Here is a 14,696-nt window from a genome sequence, read left to right as displayed (position 1 = left end):
GCAACCTGTGCCAGGGCTCCCCAAGACCCCCGAGCTGAGAGGTAACAGTGTGTATGTTTGGCCATAGTGGGGGAGGAGGGTGGGGAGCAGGGGGAACAGGAAGGCATGTGCCTACTGCCCCGAGCCCAGCAGAGTCTCCCCAGGCTCCCCAGTCAGCATCAGGAGGGGAAGGGGCCCTGTGTGGCCTGTGTGGCCTAGCTCCTATGGGGTGAGGGCGCCTCTAATTTTGTGTTTGCCCAGGGCGCCAGTACACATGAATCCACCCGGAGTGAGGAGCGCATCTGGACCTGGAGCCCATCAGTCTGGACAGGCAGTTTGCTGGTATTATTATAATTGTGATTCTATAATGGAAAGAAATTAAATAGAATTACATTTAAATTCGTACTCATAAAAGAGACACTTATGGCCGCATCCAGATGAGTGAGCATGTGCCTGTTGTGGCATCTCAAAGCAGTTTGAGATGCTGCAAGTGGCATGCTGGGAATGAAAAAAATTTCCCCGTGCTGCAAATATGCAGTGCAGACTCCAAATTCGATACTGGGAAATCCCGGTATCAAAAAATTACACAACAGAAAAAAGTGACACACAGCACACTCCTGAGGAAACCGGAGGTTGCATCCCCCCAGACAAATGCTCTAGCACCCAGCCAGAGCATCTCTATTAGGCCTGTGGCTAGTATTCGCTTTGGATTTGAATTCGGCCGATTCAGGGGACAGTGATTTAATTCGGTGATTTGAATCACTGTCCCGAATCAATTTGACCAAATCAAATTTGGAGATTCAGTCACCTCCGAATTGACTGAATCTCTGAATAAAACAGGCTCCATCCCCGGCTCACTCTCCCAGCCCTGTCAATGGCTGCCCTGCCCAGCTCCAGCGTCCTGGCTCTTAAAAAATAAATAAACAAAACGCCCCACACTCACCAGATGCTGCCAGGTGGGGAGGCGATCCCTGTTCCTCCCCACTGTCCTGTGCTGTGTGGGGGGCTCTGCCATGAGCCCCAGAAGCCCTGAGGCTGCTGCAGCAGATGGTAAGTGCAGGCTTTTTTTTTTAAAGAGCCAAGATGCTGGGGCCAAGCGGGGGAGCCATTGATGGAGCTGGGAGAGCAGGCGCTCAGGGTGTGATCGGGGGGCTGGGGGAGCAGGCAGGGGATGGGGCCTGGTGGCTCTTCCCCCATGTTCCCCTCCCCCCTCCTCTAGTCCCTCCCCTGCACCCCCTACTTATCGGCATGGAGTCTGAGTCCAGCTCCCCGTGCTGCAGGGAGGACTGACCAAATTGCTGAAGCTCTCTGAATCAATTTGGAGAGCTTTGAATTGATTCGGACCTTTTTATTGGTCTCCTGATTTGATTTAGATTCAGAGCTTTGCCTGCCAAATCGGGCCGAATCTCCTCTGAATTTAATCACCACCTGAAGCTTCACACAGCCCTAATCTCTATGGCTGTCCCATGGCTCTCCTGCCCCAGCACACTGCCTAAGCCTGCTGGGGGAAAAGGGAGTGGCACAAGGCTGAGCAGATCAGACCCAGGCTCTGTCCCAGGTAAGCAAGGATGTGGGGGGAAGGGGGACTGTGCGGGTGGAGTGAACTGTGTGTGGGTGGGTGGGGAGGGCTGTTGTTGGTAGGGATGCTGTGGGTGTGGTGGGGGGTGGAGGAACTGTGGTTGGTGGGGACTGCTTGGGAGGGGTGGATCCCATGCCCACCCTTCCATGTGTTGCACAGTCTCCCTGAAGCAGCAGAAGCTGCAGCAGCAGCAGCCATCAGGGTCTTCCTGCCCAATGATGGCAGAGACTCCCAGTGGCATGGCGCCGCCTCAGACTTGTGGCTGCACATGGTGTTGGTGCAGCCCGGCCCACTTGCCCTTGGGCAGAATCGGGCCAGCTCCTGCTGTCACGCAGGGCTTCTGGCACTGACAGCAGAAGGCAGGACTTTCCTGCATGGAACCAGCCCATCCTGACAGTGCAGGGGGCACATGGAGGCAGGACCCGGCCCGGCCCAAGAGCACACAACTTTTGACTGCAGTGCCAGAAGCCATGCCTTCTAGCAGGAACCGGCCCAGTTCTGCATGAGGGCGTGTGGGTTGGGAGGGGCCAGCGCCACATGCAGCTGCTGGTCTGAGGTGGCACCATGCCACTGGGGGTCTCTGCCAGGAGTGGGCATGAGTGCCCTGATGGCCACTGGTGATACTGCTGCAGGAGGCTGCACGCCATGCAGGGGAACAGGTGTGGGACCCACCCCTGCCAAGCAGTCCACACACCCACAGTCTCCCCACCCCCACACTGTCCCCCACAATCCACCCACAAGCCCCACACCATCCCCAACCCCTGCACAAGCCCTACACTACCCCCACAAACCTCACCCCCACACACTCTCCCAATCTCTCCCACAAAACCCACACCCACTCCCCATACCCTTTTCCCCCCAAACCCCACATCCACCTACAAATCTCACACCCTGTGATCCCAGCTGCCAGATAGGCTGGGCAGGACCTGCTGGTAGGAGCCATGGCAGCAGGGGCAGCTGCTACACTGCAGCCATGCTCTATGCTCACATTGGTGCAGGGACATGTGGCCCTGGCCTGTGGGGGCTCCTGGTCCCAGGAACCACTTGCATGTAATGGTCTGTGGGGAGGAGTAGAGGTGGCAGCAGGGGAGTGTGTGAGAGAGGGAGAGATGGGGGTCAGGGGTGAGGGAGAGCTTCAGGGGTCAGGGGTAGGGAGAGAGGGGGTCAGGGGTAGCAGAGGCCACTAATGCTGGGCTTAAAGCCCCTGTGCTACCTTAGAGCATCTTGTGCATGGGAAGGGAAGGGGCTTGCCTAGCCCAGTCCCTGAGCCCCAGTTGAGGGCTTCCCAGAAACAGCATGGGGTTTCTGGGGCCTAGGCACAGGCATGGGGAGCAGAACAGAAAGGGCTGGCACTGCTCAGAGCCACAAAGCAGAAGTTTTAGTTAGAGGCCTGATCCTGTGTGGAAATTACAGGGGTACACGAGACTGAGACCTGCCAGCCCACAGACCTTCTGCCTGAGGTGGCTGGAGAGAGCGGGGACCTCCAGGCTGCCTGTGCTGTCTTGCCATAAAGAAAATAGACATCCATCACAATAAAGCAGCACAAATTACTGCTACCTTTTGTAGCAACCACATCATCCCATGATTGTACCAGACTCTACACATGATTTTTCATTTAGGGTGAAAGAGAGAGGAATTATCAGGGTTAACCCTGGAATTTCTGCTTCGCTGGCTGATTTTCTAAGGAATTTCTGTTTCGGCGTAAGTCCACACTTTCTTAAGTTTATTGAAACCATGGTTGTTCCCCTTTTATAGCTTGAACTATGTACTGTCTTGCTGCTATCTAATCCAATACACAAAGGTGATAATCACTACTCTATGTTCTCCAGGCAAATTCTTTTCTGCGTTCCCCTTGTGCTTCTGGATAAAGTTTCAGTGAAGAAGATGGCTTCCTCATTGTGTCAATCCTCCAGAGTCTCCACATCGCTGCCTGGTGTACTCATTTCCTGCATTATTCTTTGTATTTGCAAGGTGGAATCAGGTAGGTATCTGCTCCATATTAATGTGTGTTCTGCTGGTGCTGAAAAGTTTATTTAGATTTTTATTGACACAGAGGGTATCTACACATGCATTTACACCAGTTTAAATTTAATGCGCAGTAAGCAAGACTAGACCAGCATCTACACATGCAGGCATTAAAGCTCATTATCACTGTATGTGAACTGACTTGGGACTAAAGTTAGTCCCAAGTCAGTTCACAGACACACAGTTACTGCCCAATAAGGTGTCTACACATGCATTACTGCGCAGTAACTAATTGGACGCAAATTTGAAACCTACATGATGCAGAGATGAATTTACGATCAATTTGGCATACATCACCATATTTACTGCATAGCAAGGGTGTGCACGTGGAGACATGTGCCTGTACTGCACAGTCACATACACGTGACATGAGTTTTGCTTTTAAGAATTTGGGGTGCAGTTCCCCATGAACCCCTTTACCAATCTATTTGAAACTTGGTAGGCTTCATGCTCTAAGCAGAGACTACCATCCCTACAAGTTTAATCTAAATAAGACAAAAAACAACAAAGTTATAGATACTTCATTGATTCCCCATTACATCGTATGGCCAAATCTTCGAGGCAGCTCCAAAGCTTTGTGCTCACTTCGGCTGGATTGAAGCGGGAACCCGGTCTGGAGCTCTGGATCGGATCCAAGGCATCTGAAGCGGACAAATCCAAAGCCAGATTGAATAGCTGCCTACTCGCACAGGCCTAGTATCCATCTCTTTGCTGAGTATCTTGGATTTCTCTTTTTACCTCTGAGCTTACTTTGTGGTGTTTTTGGTACCTTTTACAGCCCTGTTTACAGTTGTTGGACCTGATCAGCCAATCACTGCCATTGTGGGGGAAGAGATCGTATTGCCATGCCACCTGTCCCCCAGCAAGAGCACTAGGAACATGGAAGTGGGTGGTTCTGGTCTGAGTTCACAAATTATGTTCATCTGCACCATGATGGGAAAGATCAGTTTGGACGACAGTTGCCAGAATACAAGAGAAGGACAGCGTTTTGGAAGGATGGCATCACAGATGGAAATGTTTCCCTGACAATTCTCAGTATCAGGCCTTCAGATGAAGGGCAATACCACTGCCTTGTTGGTGATGGTATTACTTATGAAGAAGCTGTAATAGAACTGAAGGTAGCAGGTCAGTGGCTTGTGTCAATTTATCTCTGCATGGTTTTCAGGCTTTTTCTCTTTCCTAATATGCCAACTTCACGTAACTTGTATATCAAATATTTTACAATTAGAAACTATGGGCATTTATACATTTATCTTTTTGTCCTGCGATGTGCCAAAGATCTGCCACTTCACACCAGACTCGATTAATCGACTCTGCTCTGCGTGAGCTGATGCTAACTGTGTTGTACCGCATGGAGTTGTATAAGGGGTGAAATGCACATCAGCACGCAGAAAGTGGCAGTGGCATGTTTTTGAGATAAACACCTCCTATGTGTTTTAGTTCAAAAGCATGTCACAGCCATTTTCTCAGTGCTGACGTGCATTTTGCCACTTATACAACTACAAGGGATGCTGCACCAGGCGCTTTTCAAAGGACCCAGTGCTGTGGCACTTGCATGTCTAAAAATGCCCTGTATTTCAATTTTAACCAGGCATGTTCACATTTCAGAAACATATTTTAATTTTTGTCAGTATTTTAATACTTTTAAGCTACATCTCTAAAGTAGTTAGTTATTTTTTGCTCCTGATTTCTAGGTGCTTAGGACCTTCTAATTTCCAGCTTAAACTTATTTGCATCTGAGTTATATTATTTTTTTTTCTTGTTTCAACATTGTCCTTTAGCCCAAAATAGTGTCTTTCCCTTCATCATCTTTAGTCCCCAAATATATTTATAGATAACATAGATATCCCTGCCAGCCTCTGCTTAGTTACTAGACTGAGAAAACTCTAGCCATTCTTCTAAATTAAGCCTTGAGCTTGAAGATGCCTCAGGACTTTTCTACATACAATCTCTGATATCCTCATTTGACTTTAGCAACTAATTCATTTTGTTAAAATCAATTTTTGCTCTTTTGAAATCCCAAACATCAGTTACAGTCTTGATTTAGTTTATTTTTGCATTTAATTTGAACCCTGTCCATTTGTAATCAGTCAGTTCCCAAGATTATTTTGCACGAGCAGCCCTTCTTAGGAAAACCTCAGAATTATTTGACCTCTAGAGTGACAAGATTTTAGCCTATCTATGATTAGGACCTATTTTGCAAGCTTAGACATGGAATTAATGTACAGCTACAATACCCCTAAATAGCAACACTCAGTCATGGGGGGCGGGGGGTAGCGAGGGCGTGGAGCACCTCCTCCCCTTTTCCCTCCAGCCTTTACCCTATATTTATAGATGGCTTCTTCTAATATCTACAACCTATTCTCTGATTTTTTTTATTCACTTTCCTTTGTTTCATGGAAACTTTGGGAAGTGCACTGAACCAGTTGTCCTGTGGATTTGGAAGATATCAATTAGTTAGGATTTCTGTTCCCATGAAATGTACACTTCTGGGAGAGGAAGATTCCTTATCCCCTTCCTTTCACCTTGTTTACAGTTTGTATTGATAAGGCAGCTTTGCTTTTACATCTTAGAGACTTGAACACAAATATGTATTATAAAACTATAAATACATCTGGTTACATTAATGATTACTATAAAATAAAGATATAATGTAATCTATTTGAAAAATTATCTTTAGTGGCAACAAATAATTATTCATTTCTGCCTTGCCATATTCAGTCAACAAAGAAGCACCCTATCATGTAGTAGGATTCTAACTGGCTACACTTCAATTATGGAAGACACGCAACCTTAATAATTTAGGCTTCTGCTGTGTCCAGAGTCTGCACTTCATACTGTGGTGTTTCAGTCCCTGACCATGTCTGAAGCCTACAGTCTTTTATAATGCCCTCATTACCTACCAAAATCCAATCTAAATTACCATAATTTCTTATTGGCTCCGTGACGTTTGATGATAACATTTCTCAGCTATTGCACCCAGGAATATTTAGTTTCTGTCGTTGTTAATAGAAAGTATTCTTTGCTCAGCTATACCCAGGAAGTCTTTACAGCAGGAATAAGATTTCCACAGTCCTTTATAAAATTGGCTCATGGATTTAAGAAATATTAAAAATTACCAATTTTTTCCTAGGTTTAGGCTCTAATCCTATCATCTCTGTGGAGGATTACCAGAATGGAGGGATCCTGGTGATGTGTCGATCAGCTGGGTGGTACCCAGAGCCCCAAGTGCTGTGGAGAAATTCTCAGCGGCATCATATACAATCACTCTCTGAAATAAAATCCCCAAAGGAAAATGGCCTGTTTGAAACAAAAATTTCTGCTGTCATGAAGGAAGATTCAAACCAGAACTTGTCCTGTTGCATCAGGAACAGCCTCCTCGACCGAGAGAAGGAATCAGCAATTCATATATCAGGTCAGTTCCATCCAAACCCTCCAGTGAACCGCCTCCGCTAGAAACCAAGTGAAATATGGGGTAAACACACATTAGTGAATTTTTAATGGATATTTTCACAGCATCTATCTACCGGTATTGATTTATTTGTGAACTCTTTAAGGCTTTTTACTGCACTGAATCATTGTTCATTATTTGTCATAAAAAAATGAAAACTAAGTTGTGAGTTGTTGCTCTTCTTGTAAAAGTACTTAGGTGGGGAAGTAGTTTTTTAAATGGTCTTTTCAGTAGCAGTTGTGCTCCAGAGGCATTTTGCCCTTGCCTACACACTCATTGAGTTCACTGAGTCAGGCCATAAATCCATATATTTGCCTTTGCTGGGGATGTTGACTGGGGCTCCAGCGTTCCTGCCCAAGAAATCCTAGGGTCTTGCCTAAGGTCAAACAAATTGATATATTTGGAGTCAAGGATTTTTAGCCGCTGGTTAGATTGGTATGGACTGTGAGGGATTTATCTTCATCTGTAGTAGCGGGGCAGGCCCTCTTCCTTGGGTCTCTAAGCATAATTTAAACAATCCTCAGAGCAGTAAGACATTAGCTGTCACTCCGCTCCCCACCCCCTCCCCAGGCCTGTTTTATCTAATGCAGTTTAGGGTGTTATGTCTTGTAGTTGAGTCAGGGTCAATGCCGTAGCCAGGTGGGGGTGAGCCGGGAGATCACCCTGGGCGCCGAAGTGAAGGGGTGCCAACAGGTGCTGCCCTCCCACGGTGCAGCATGGGACAGATCCATAAGCGGCTCATTTTGGGGGTGCAGGGATGGGGGAAGTGTGGCTCCTGCTGCTTCGTGCACTCACAGGCACACTTGTTGCTGCAGCACTGGTCAGCGTTGACTATAGGTTTTCTAACAGACTAGACAATGGGTTTGTATGGGACAATCTGGATACAGAAGGTCCTACGTCAGGCAGGGGGCTGGGCTAGAGAATAGGGCTGTGCAAAATGTTGCTTCCAGTTTTGTTTTGATGCTGTTTCAACTCGTTTCGAGGTTGAGACAGAAAAATCAAAATGAAATAGATATGGTCAAAACAGCCTCGAAACAAAATGAGGCAATTCGAAACGTTTTGCCATTTCAACCCTATTTTGATGTTTTGCCCGTAGACTATAATGGGGAAAGTTGAAGCAGCCTATAACTTTGTCATTTCTGGCCTGATTTTGATGAAACCTGCAGGAATGGTATGAAGTCTCCCAAGTTTCAAGGAGATACATGCAGGGGGCTTGGGGAAACTGCAACCCAAAATTGTGAAAGCAAAACTCATGTCACTTGTATGTGTTAAGGCACAGCAGGGTCAAAACTGCAGGCTTGCTAGCCCCTGCTGAGGCCATGAATCCTGCCAGCTGTCAAGGAGATCGGTGCAGGGGGGCTCTGGGGCCCTGCACCCCTATCTGGTGACAGGCAAAACTTATGACATGGGTGCTTGTGCAACTGGCTGTTTCCACCTTGGGGCAGAGGTGGATGAAAACTGCAGGCCTGCTAGGCCCTGCTGCAGACACGATGTTGGCTACAAAGGCTCAACTCGCAGGATCATCATAAACTTCTAGTTTATTAGATAGATGTAAAAGTCAGATCATAAACCTTGGGGCTGATCCCCTCAAACACACACACACACACACACACACACACACACACACACACACACACACACACACACTCACAGTAGCTAGCTATGAATACTAAGCACCCATGTCAAGATGCACCTATCCCCAAGTGCTACAGTCTGCCGTCAATGGCCAGTCGAGGCTTCTTTCAGCACGATGTCACTTCAGTAGGGGGCTGCAAGCTGGTCCTTGTGACTGGACAGGCAGGGTGCTGGTCAGGTCAAAGAAAGTGCCATTGGGGTTCATTCTTCACTGCCTTTTACCCCTCTCTGGCAGAATTTGGTGACTCCCCAATTCTTGGGCTTACCCAATCCAGGGGTCGTTGACCTCATGGGATGTGTTCTTTGGTGGCTGCTGGATGGCAGTTGTCAGCCCCAGGGCTCACGTCCGTGAGTACATGCAGTCTTGGGAGTCAGTTGATGAATTTTGTTTAATTCACTGCTGTGATTAATAGGGCTCTGGGAGTGGTTGATCTGGGGGTATTCAGTCCCAAGAGTCGGTCTCCAGTATTCATTAGTTCAAACCAGGGCTTCTGTAACTTTAACAGTGAAATTTGAAGGAGATCCCAGCTCTGTATTGATTCTTTCCTCTCTTTAGTCTGTGGTTTCATAGGTGTTAATTGTTGCTCATTAACTTGTTATTGTAGTAACTAGCTACTGTGTTATGCAATCAGCCATGATTCACTCAGGGACTGAGCGCTTGGGGACAGGTATATCTTGACACTGGTACTTAGTATTTATAGTTAGCTACTGTGAGTGTGTGTGGGTTTGTGGGGATCAGCCCCAAGGTTTATGACCTCTCCACATCCTGTGTGACCCTAATGTCCCCCCCAGCATGTTGAGCATGACCTCGCTGCCCTTCCCACTCCACCATGTCAGGTGTGACTTTCCTCCCCGTGCCGTCCCTTGCCAGTTTGGGTGCAACCCCCCCTTCTCTGCGCCACCCACTGCATCAGGTGCAACCACATCCTGTGTGACCCTACTGCCCCACAACCACATCGGGTTTGACCCAACTGTCCCCTTCCCTCAACTGCATCAGATGCAACCCCACTTCCCCCTGCCCACTGCTCTAGGTCTGCCTGCCTCCCTGCTCCCTTCCTCGCCTCTCCTCTGGCTGCTCTGAGGGGTGGCGGGCCTGGGTGGCAGGGGGTTGCCACCACCATGATCCCTCCCTTTGCCCTCAGGCAGGGAAGTAGGGGCAACCCCGCTGCTCGGGGCTAGGGAATGTTCACCACTGCCACAAACTTCCCTAGCAGTGGCGAGAACTTAGGCCTTTGCAGCCTGGGCCGTGCAGGCAATTTTTGCCCGCCCCCTTGGCGGCACATGTACAGTTGGCCCAGAGCATTATGGACAGACAGACCCACAGACAAGGCTTTTATTATATTAGAATAGTTATTCTCTGTGGGAATAAAAATTGTTTAATTACCCTTTAAACTTTTTGCACTGAAAAAATGCTTTCTTACAAATCAAATTCAAATTCATGCACATCATCGTATCCATCAGAGAGGTTCCAGGAGTGTGCTTTATAAATAATGCAACGAATTTCCCTGTAATATATTGCAACATGGTAATATTACCACTCAAATCCCTTCTCTAGCCCTTCATCTTGCTGGTAAGGAACTGCTCTGAGTTGTCAGAGAGGAGGGTTTGAATCCAGACCAAGGTAGGTACAGAAACTCAGTCTCTCACTTCCTTGGTGAATGCTCTGAATATGGGGCTGGCATATGATAGGTGGGCTTCTCTTCTTGTGGCTCTTCCTGTAGTGGCCTGGCTTATTTCTTCCAAAGAATCCCTGCAGACATCTATCTGAGTATCTGGGTGCTACTGCTCAATTATTCCTCTTGCTTGCAGTGCCCTGCTCAGCATGTGAGTTTTGGGATCCCATTCTGTGGTTCCTAAAATCCCTATGGATTGGGGGTGCTAGGAGTCTGGTTCAGTTTTGGATCACACCCCATGGGCCAGTATCCTAGAATTTGTGTGTTGCAGCACCTCTTTTGTAGGTTCCTAAGTCCTCTATTCCCTGGTGGATCTGGTCCTGTTTGCATTTTGGGATTCCTTCTGGACCCATCTGAAGAAGACGTACACCTATGATATCTAAAAGCTGTAGCAGGGTTGGTAGAAATAATGGTCCTAATAGTCTGGGAGAAGCACAGGGGGCTTTGGTGGTATCTTTTACTGAACCAACATGGGAAAGATGCTAGACAAGTGTTTAGGTACAAAGATCCCTTATTTATGTCTCCTGAAGAAGGTGACTGGAAAAACAAACCTTTTTTTAAGCAGTATACTTTATCTGGCTTTTGTGCATGGAGGACCACTTGGCGCACAGCTCCGTAGGTGTGATTTTTCGCATTTATGCACAGTGTAGATATATAATTGTGGTTGCCGTAGACTTTCCCTCTGAGTACGCTGTACTATGGCTGTATAGATACTGGAGCATATATGTAATTATAGATCCCATAACTTTACTCACAATAAAACTATATGTAGCAGTTCTTCAGTGCTGTAAAAGACAGAGGAGGATTTAAAGCTTTATTTTATTTTGTTTCTAGCAGGTTTCTATAAAGGGTGATGATCCTCTTCCATTACAGATAGAACTAGAATCCAAATGCTGCACAAGTGCCAAATTTGCAGTGGCTTCTTTATGGCCACTTAGCCATGAGGTGAAACCGGATTTAAGTCTGGGAGACAATGTTTGCTGCTTATTCACAGATAAATCAGTGCCAAAGTCAGTTTCTAGGTTATTAAATCCACTTTTTAATCTTTGTATGCTGCTTAGATTTGCTACTGCCATTTGCATCTCAGGAAATTCTGGTGGGGAGCTATTCATGTATTTCCTTGGTATAAATATATTTCATGTTGGTCACAAGTTACAGTATAAAACATGCCCCTGGCACCTTGTTTTTCAGCTTTCTTTTTTCCAAGCGTGAATCCCTGGATGGTGGCATTGAGCATGATCCTGGTGGTGTTGTTCAGTTTCATAATCCTGACCATATATCTCTTCAGAATAAAAGGTAAATACTGGAGGAATTTATTGTAGTTACAAATTAATTTCATTATAACTTAACAAAGAGTATAAGAATAAGATTTTCCTGCAGCAAACAAAGGCAGGCAGGTAGGCATGCTACCACACACCAAGCTTTCAGCACAGCAAAGTGCAATTGGGACGTGTGCTAGCAGAAATGTGTAGCTGACACAAGCCATTGCAGGTCAAGATGCAGCAGCACATATTTTATTGTATTCTGTTACATCTTTTATAACAAAATTTACTCTTCATAGTGATTTGTATTTGTCTTTACTTGTTTAGAGAACAAGAATGCAGAAATCGGTAAGTCTCATTCCTCTTCTTCCAAAAGGACAATACTTTGGACAAAGTGGGTTCCCATCAGAGTGATTGCTTTCTTTCATTTTCTGGCATGCTATTAAAATGTAATTAAAAATGACATGATTTAGGCTGAGAAAATTAATCGGAAAGGGTAAAATGAAGAAATGAGATGTAATAAAAATATAGAGCTTTGGGGTGGAAAGGATCTCACAGTGCAGTTTCCCTTTTTCCCATTAGCCATCCGTTATAGTAGTTACATACTAATGAAATACAGACACATAATACATAGCAAACAAAGAAAGCAAAGCCTCTTGCTCTTTACATCAAGGATATGAAACTATCCAAGTGTCAGCAGTTGTAGAATATCTGCACACAATTTTCCCAATCAATCACATCCTTTTCTTCCAGTTGTACATTTCATGCATAAAAAGTCTAGTCCTTGAACTTCAGGTTGTCCAGATTCTGGGTAGCTGGGAGCCACAAACCTGGGGCTACACATGCAATCTCCCTTTGCTTCAGAGGTGGGGAATATATACCTGCCCTTTTTAGAAACTCTTTAGCCAGCAGCTAAGGAAGCAAGTCAGGATGTGCGCAGGGAGGGGGGAGGGTAGGGGCGGCTCAATGGGAAGGTTGTTTGCTGGGGGTGCAAGGAATCAGGGACCACTATAGCCCTTGGCCTCAGAGGAGCAAAGAGCACCCAAACATCCCAAGCCTACCCATAGACCCGGAGAGACATCATCCTGATCGCCTCTCTCAGAATTACAGGCTCCCGGATCTGGAGATAGATCAAGAAATCGCTCTCCAGATTCCAGCACCACTTCCATAGCCAGTCACACCTGTTCCCACACAGCTGCGACTAAACTTCAGTTGCCTCTAAGAGAATACCCTGTGCCTGGTGAGGGTGGAGGAGTTGTCAGTCACTGGACACACACACTGTTCACCACCACTGATCTTTTAAATTGGCAAGAAAACACCCCCAGGTTCAGAGACGACCCCGAGGTAGTTCTAAGGTGCTTCAGAACCATTTTCATGACTCATAACCCCTCCTGGTCAGATGTCATGCAACTTCTTGATAGCCTTTTAACCTCAGACGAGAAGACCCAAGTATTACGCCACGCTGACCAATTTTTAACTAATCAGCCGCATCAATACCACCCCATGCCACATGGCGTGCCTAGGCAAGATCCAAATTGGAATTATAACAAGGAAAGGGGAAAAAATACAATACGAATGCTAAAGGAAAGCATCTTAGAAAGGTTAAAGAAAGCAGGAGATAAGACTATGAACTGGTCCAACGTGACAGCTACTGTTCAGAGTCCAGAAGAACACCCTTCAGACTACTTTGAAAGACTCTGTAAAGCCATGCGCCGGTATGGGAACATAGATCCTGAACCACCTGATCCTTTGTCTGTGTTAAGACTTGTCTTCATGAATCAGGCTAGTGAAGATATTAAACAAAAGCTCCAACATAACACTGAGGGTGTTGAAGGGAAATCCATGGCAGAAATCTTAGCCATTGCTACTAAAACTTTTAATGGAAGGGAAGAAAAAAAGAGAAAAGAAAAACAAAAGGAAGATCAGTCCAACATTCGCATGTTGGCAGCGGTAATTCAGCCACCGAACCCTTACAGGACCAATCTGCCCCGTGGCCCGAGGCCCTTTGTGCCTAGGCCACCGGGACACACCTACCAACCTCATGGGCCCAATATGTGCCATTACTGCAAACAGGAAGGACACTGGAAAAGAGAGTGTAAGTTAAGACTGAAAGGACCCCCAAGTGACAATCCTAAAAACCAAAAAATCAAGAACCCCCAGCTCTCTACTGTTGCCCCAGACTTTGCTCAGGACCAATTTAACAACTGATGAGATGAGAGAGATTCTACATGTCACTTTCTGCAACTATCCTCTGTTCAACCTAAAGAAATTACCCTAAACTGCAGTACTCAGGATCCCCTGATACCCTTAGAAATAGGAGGACACGTCTATGAGTGCCTGCTAGACACAGGGGCAACTTTTTCCAGTATTTCCAAAGGACACCTTTCCGCAAGCGGAAAACAAGTCACAGTTATGGGTATCGAGGGCAGACCTTTCCATTGTCCTTTTTCTCAAGCTGTTAATATCAAGATTGGTCCTCTTTCAGCAGAACACTCCTTTCTCTTAGCCAATAGTCCTGTCAACCTTCTAGGAAGAGACCTTCTCTGCAAACTACGTGCCACCATACAGTGTACACCTGACGAAATTATCTTAACATTCCCATCCTCTCAAATCCCTACATTGGCTGCAGTCCTTGTACCCACCCAAAACCCACGTTTAGAGTCTCTTCCTTCTATTTTAAAGGAAAAAGTACCCTCAGAACTTTGGGGTCTCACCTCCAGCTCAGTGGGACTCCTAAAATCTGCGGATCCTGTTAAAATCCTAATTCGTACCATTATCGAACCACCTAGAGTACCCCAATACCCTTTAAAAGCAGAGGCAATTGAGGGACTTAAGCCTTTAATTGAAGACTTTTCTAAGCAAGGAATTTTGATTCCCTGTCAGTCCCCCCGTAACACTCCTAGACTTCCAGGAAAGAAACCCAAGCCTGGTCCAGATGGAAAGCCTGTTTATCATTTTGTTCAAGACCTCAGGCAAATTAATAAGTATGTCATTCCTCGACACCCCGTTGTTCCTAACTCCAATACTATTTTGACTGCAATACCTCCTGACACTGCTGTTTACACAGTAGTAGACCTCTGTTCAGCTTTTTT

At 46.3% G+C, this 14,696-nt stretch overlaps 1 long non-coding RNA gene across 1 annotated transcript; it reads left to right on the top strand.

The window, feature by feature from the left end:
• The first annotated feature begins 3,396 nt into the window (after positions 1-3,396).
• Positions 3,397-7,204, top strand: LOC109283435 (uncharacterized). Its single transcript, XR_009455729.1, has 3 exons — positions 3,397-3,539; positions 4,362-4,708; positions 6,717-7,204. It is a non-coding gene; the product is annotated as an uncharacterized LOC109283435 (long non-coding RNA).
• The last annotated feature ends 7,492 nt before the right edge of the window (positions 7,205-14,696 follow it).

The sequence above is a fragment of the Alligator mississippiensis genome, chromosome 11 (assembly GCF_030867095.1).
Source record: "Alligator mississippiensis isolate rAllMis1 chromosome 11, rAllMis1, whole genome shotgun sequence".
In the NCBI taxonomy this organism is placed as follows: domain Eukaryota; kingdom Metazoa; phylum Chordata; order Crocodylia; family Alligatoridae; genus Alligator; species Alligator mississippiensis.
The sequence above is the reverse complement of the archived record's forward strand: the minus strand, read 5'-3'. Positions and strand labels throughout refer to the sequence as shown.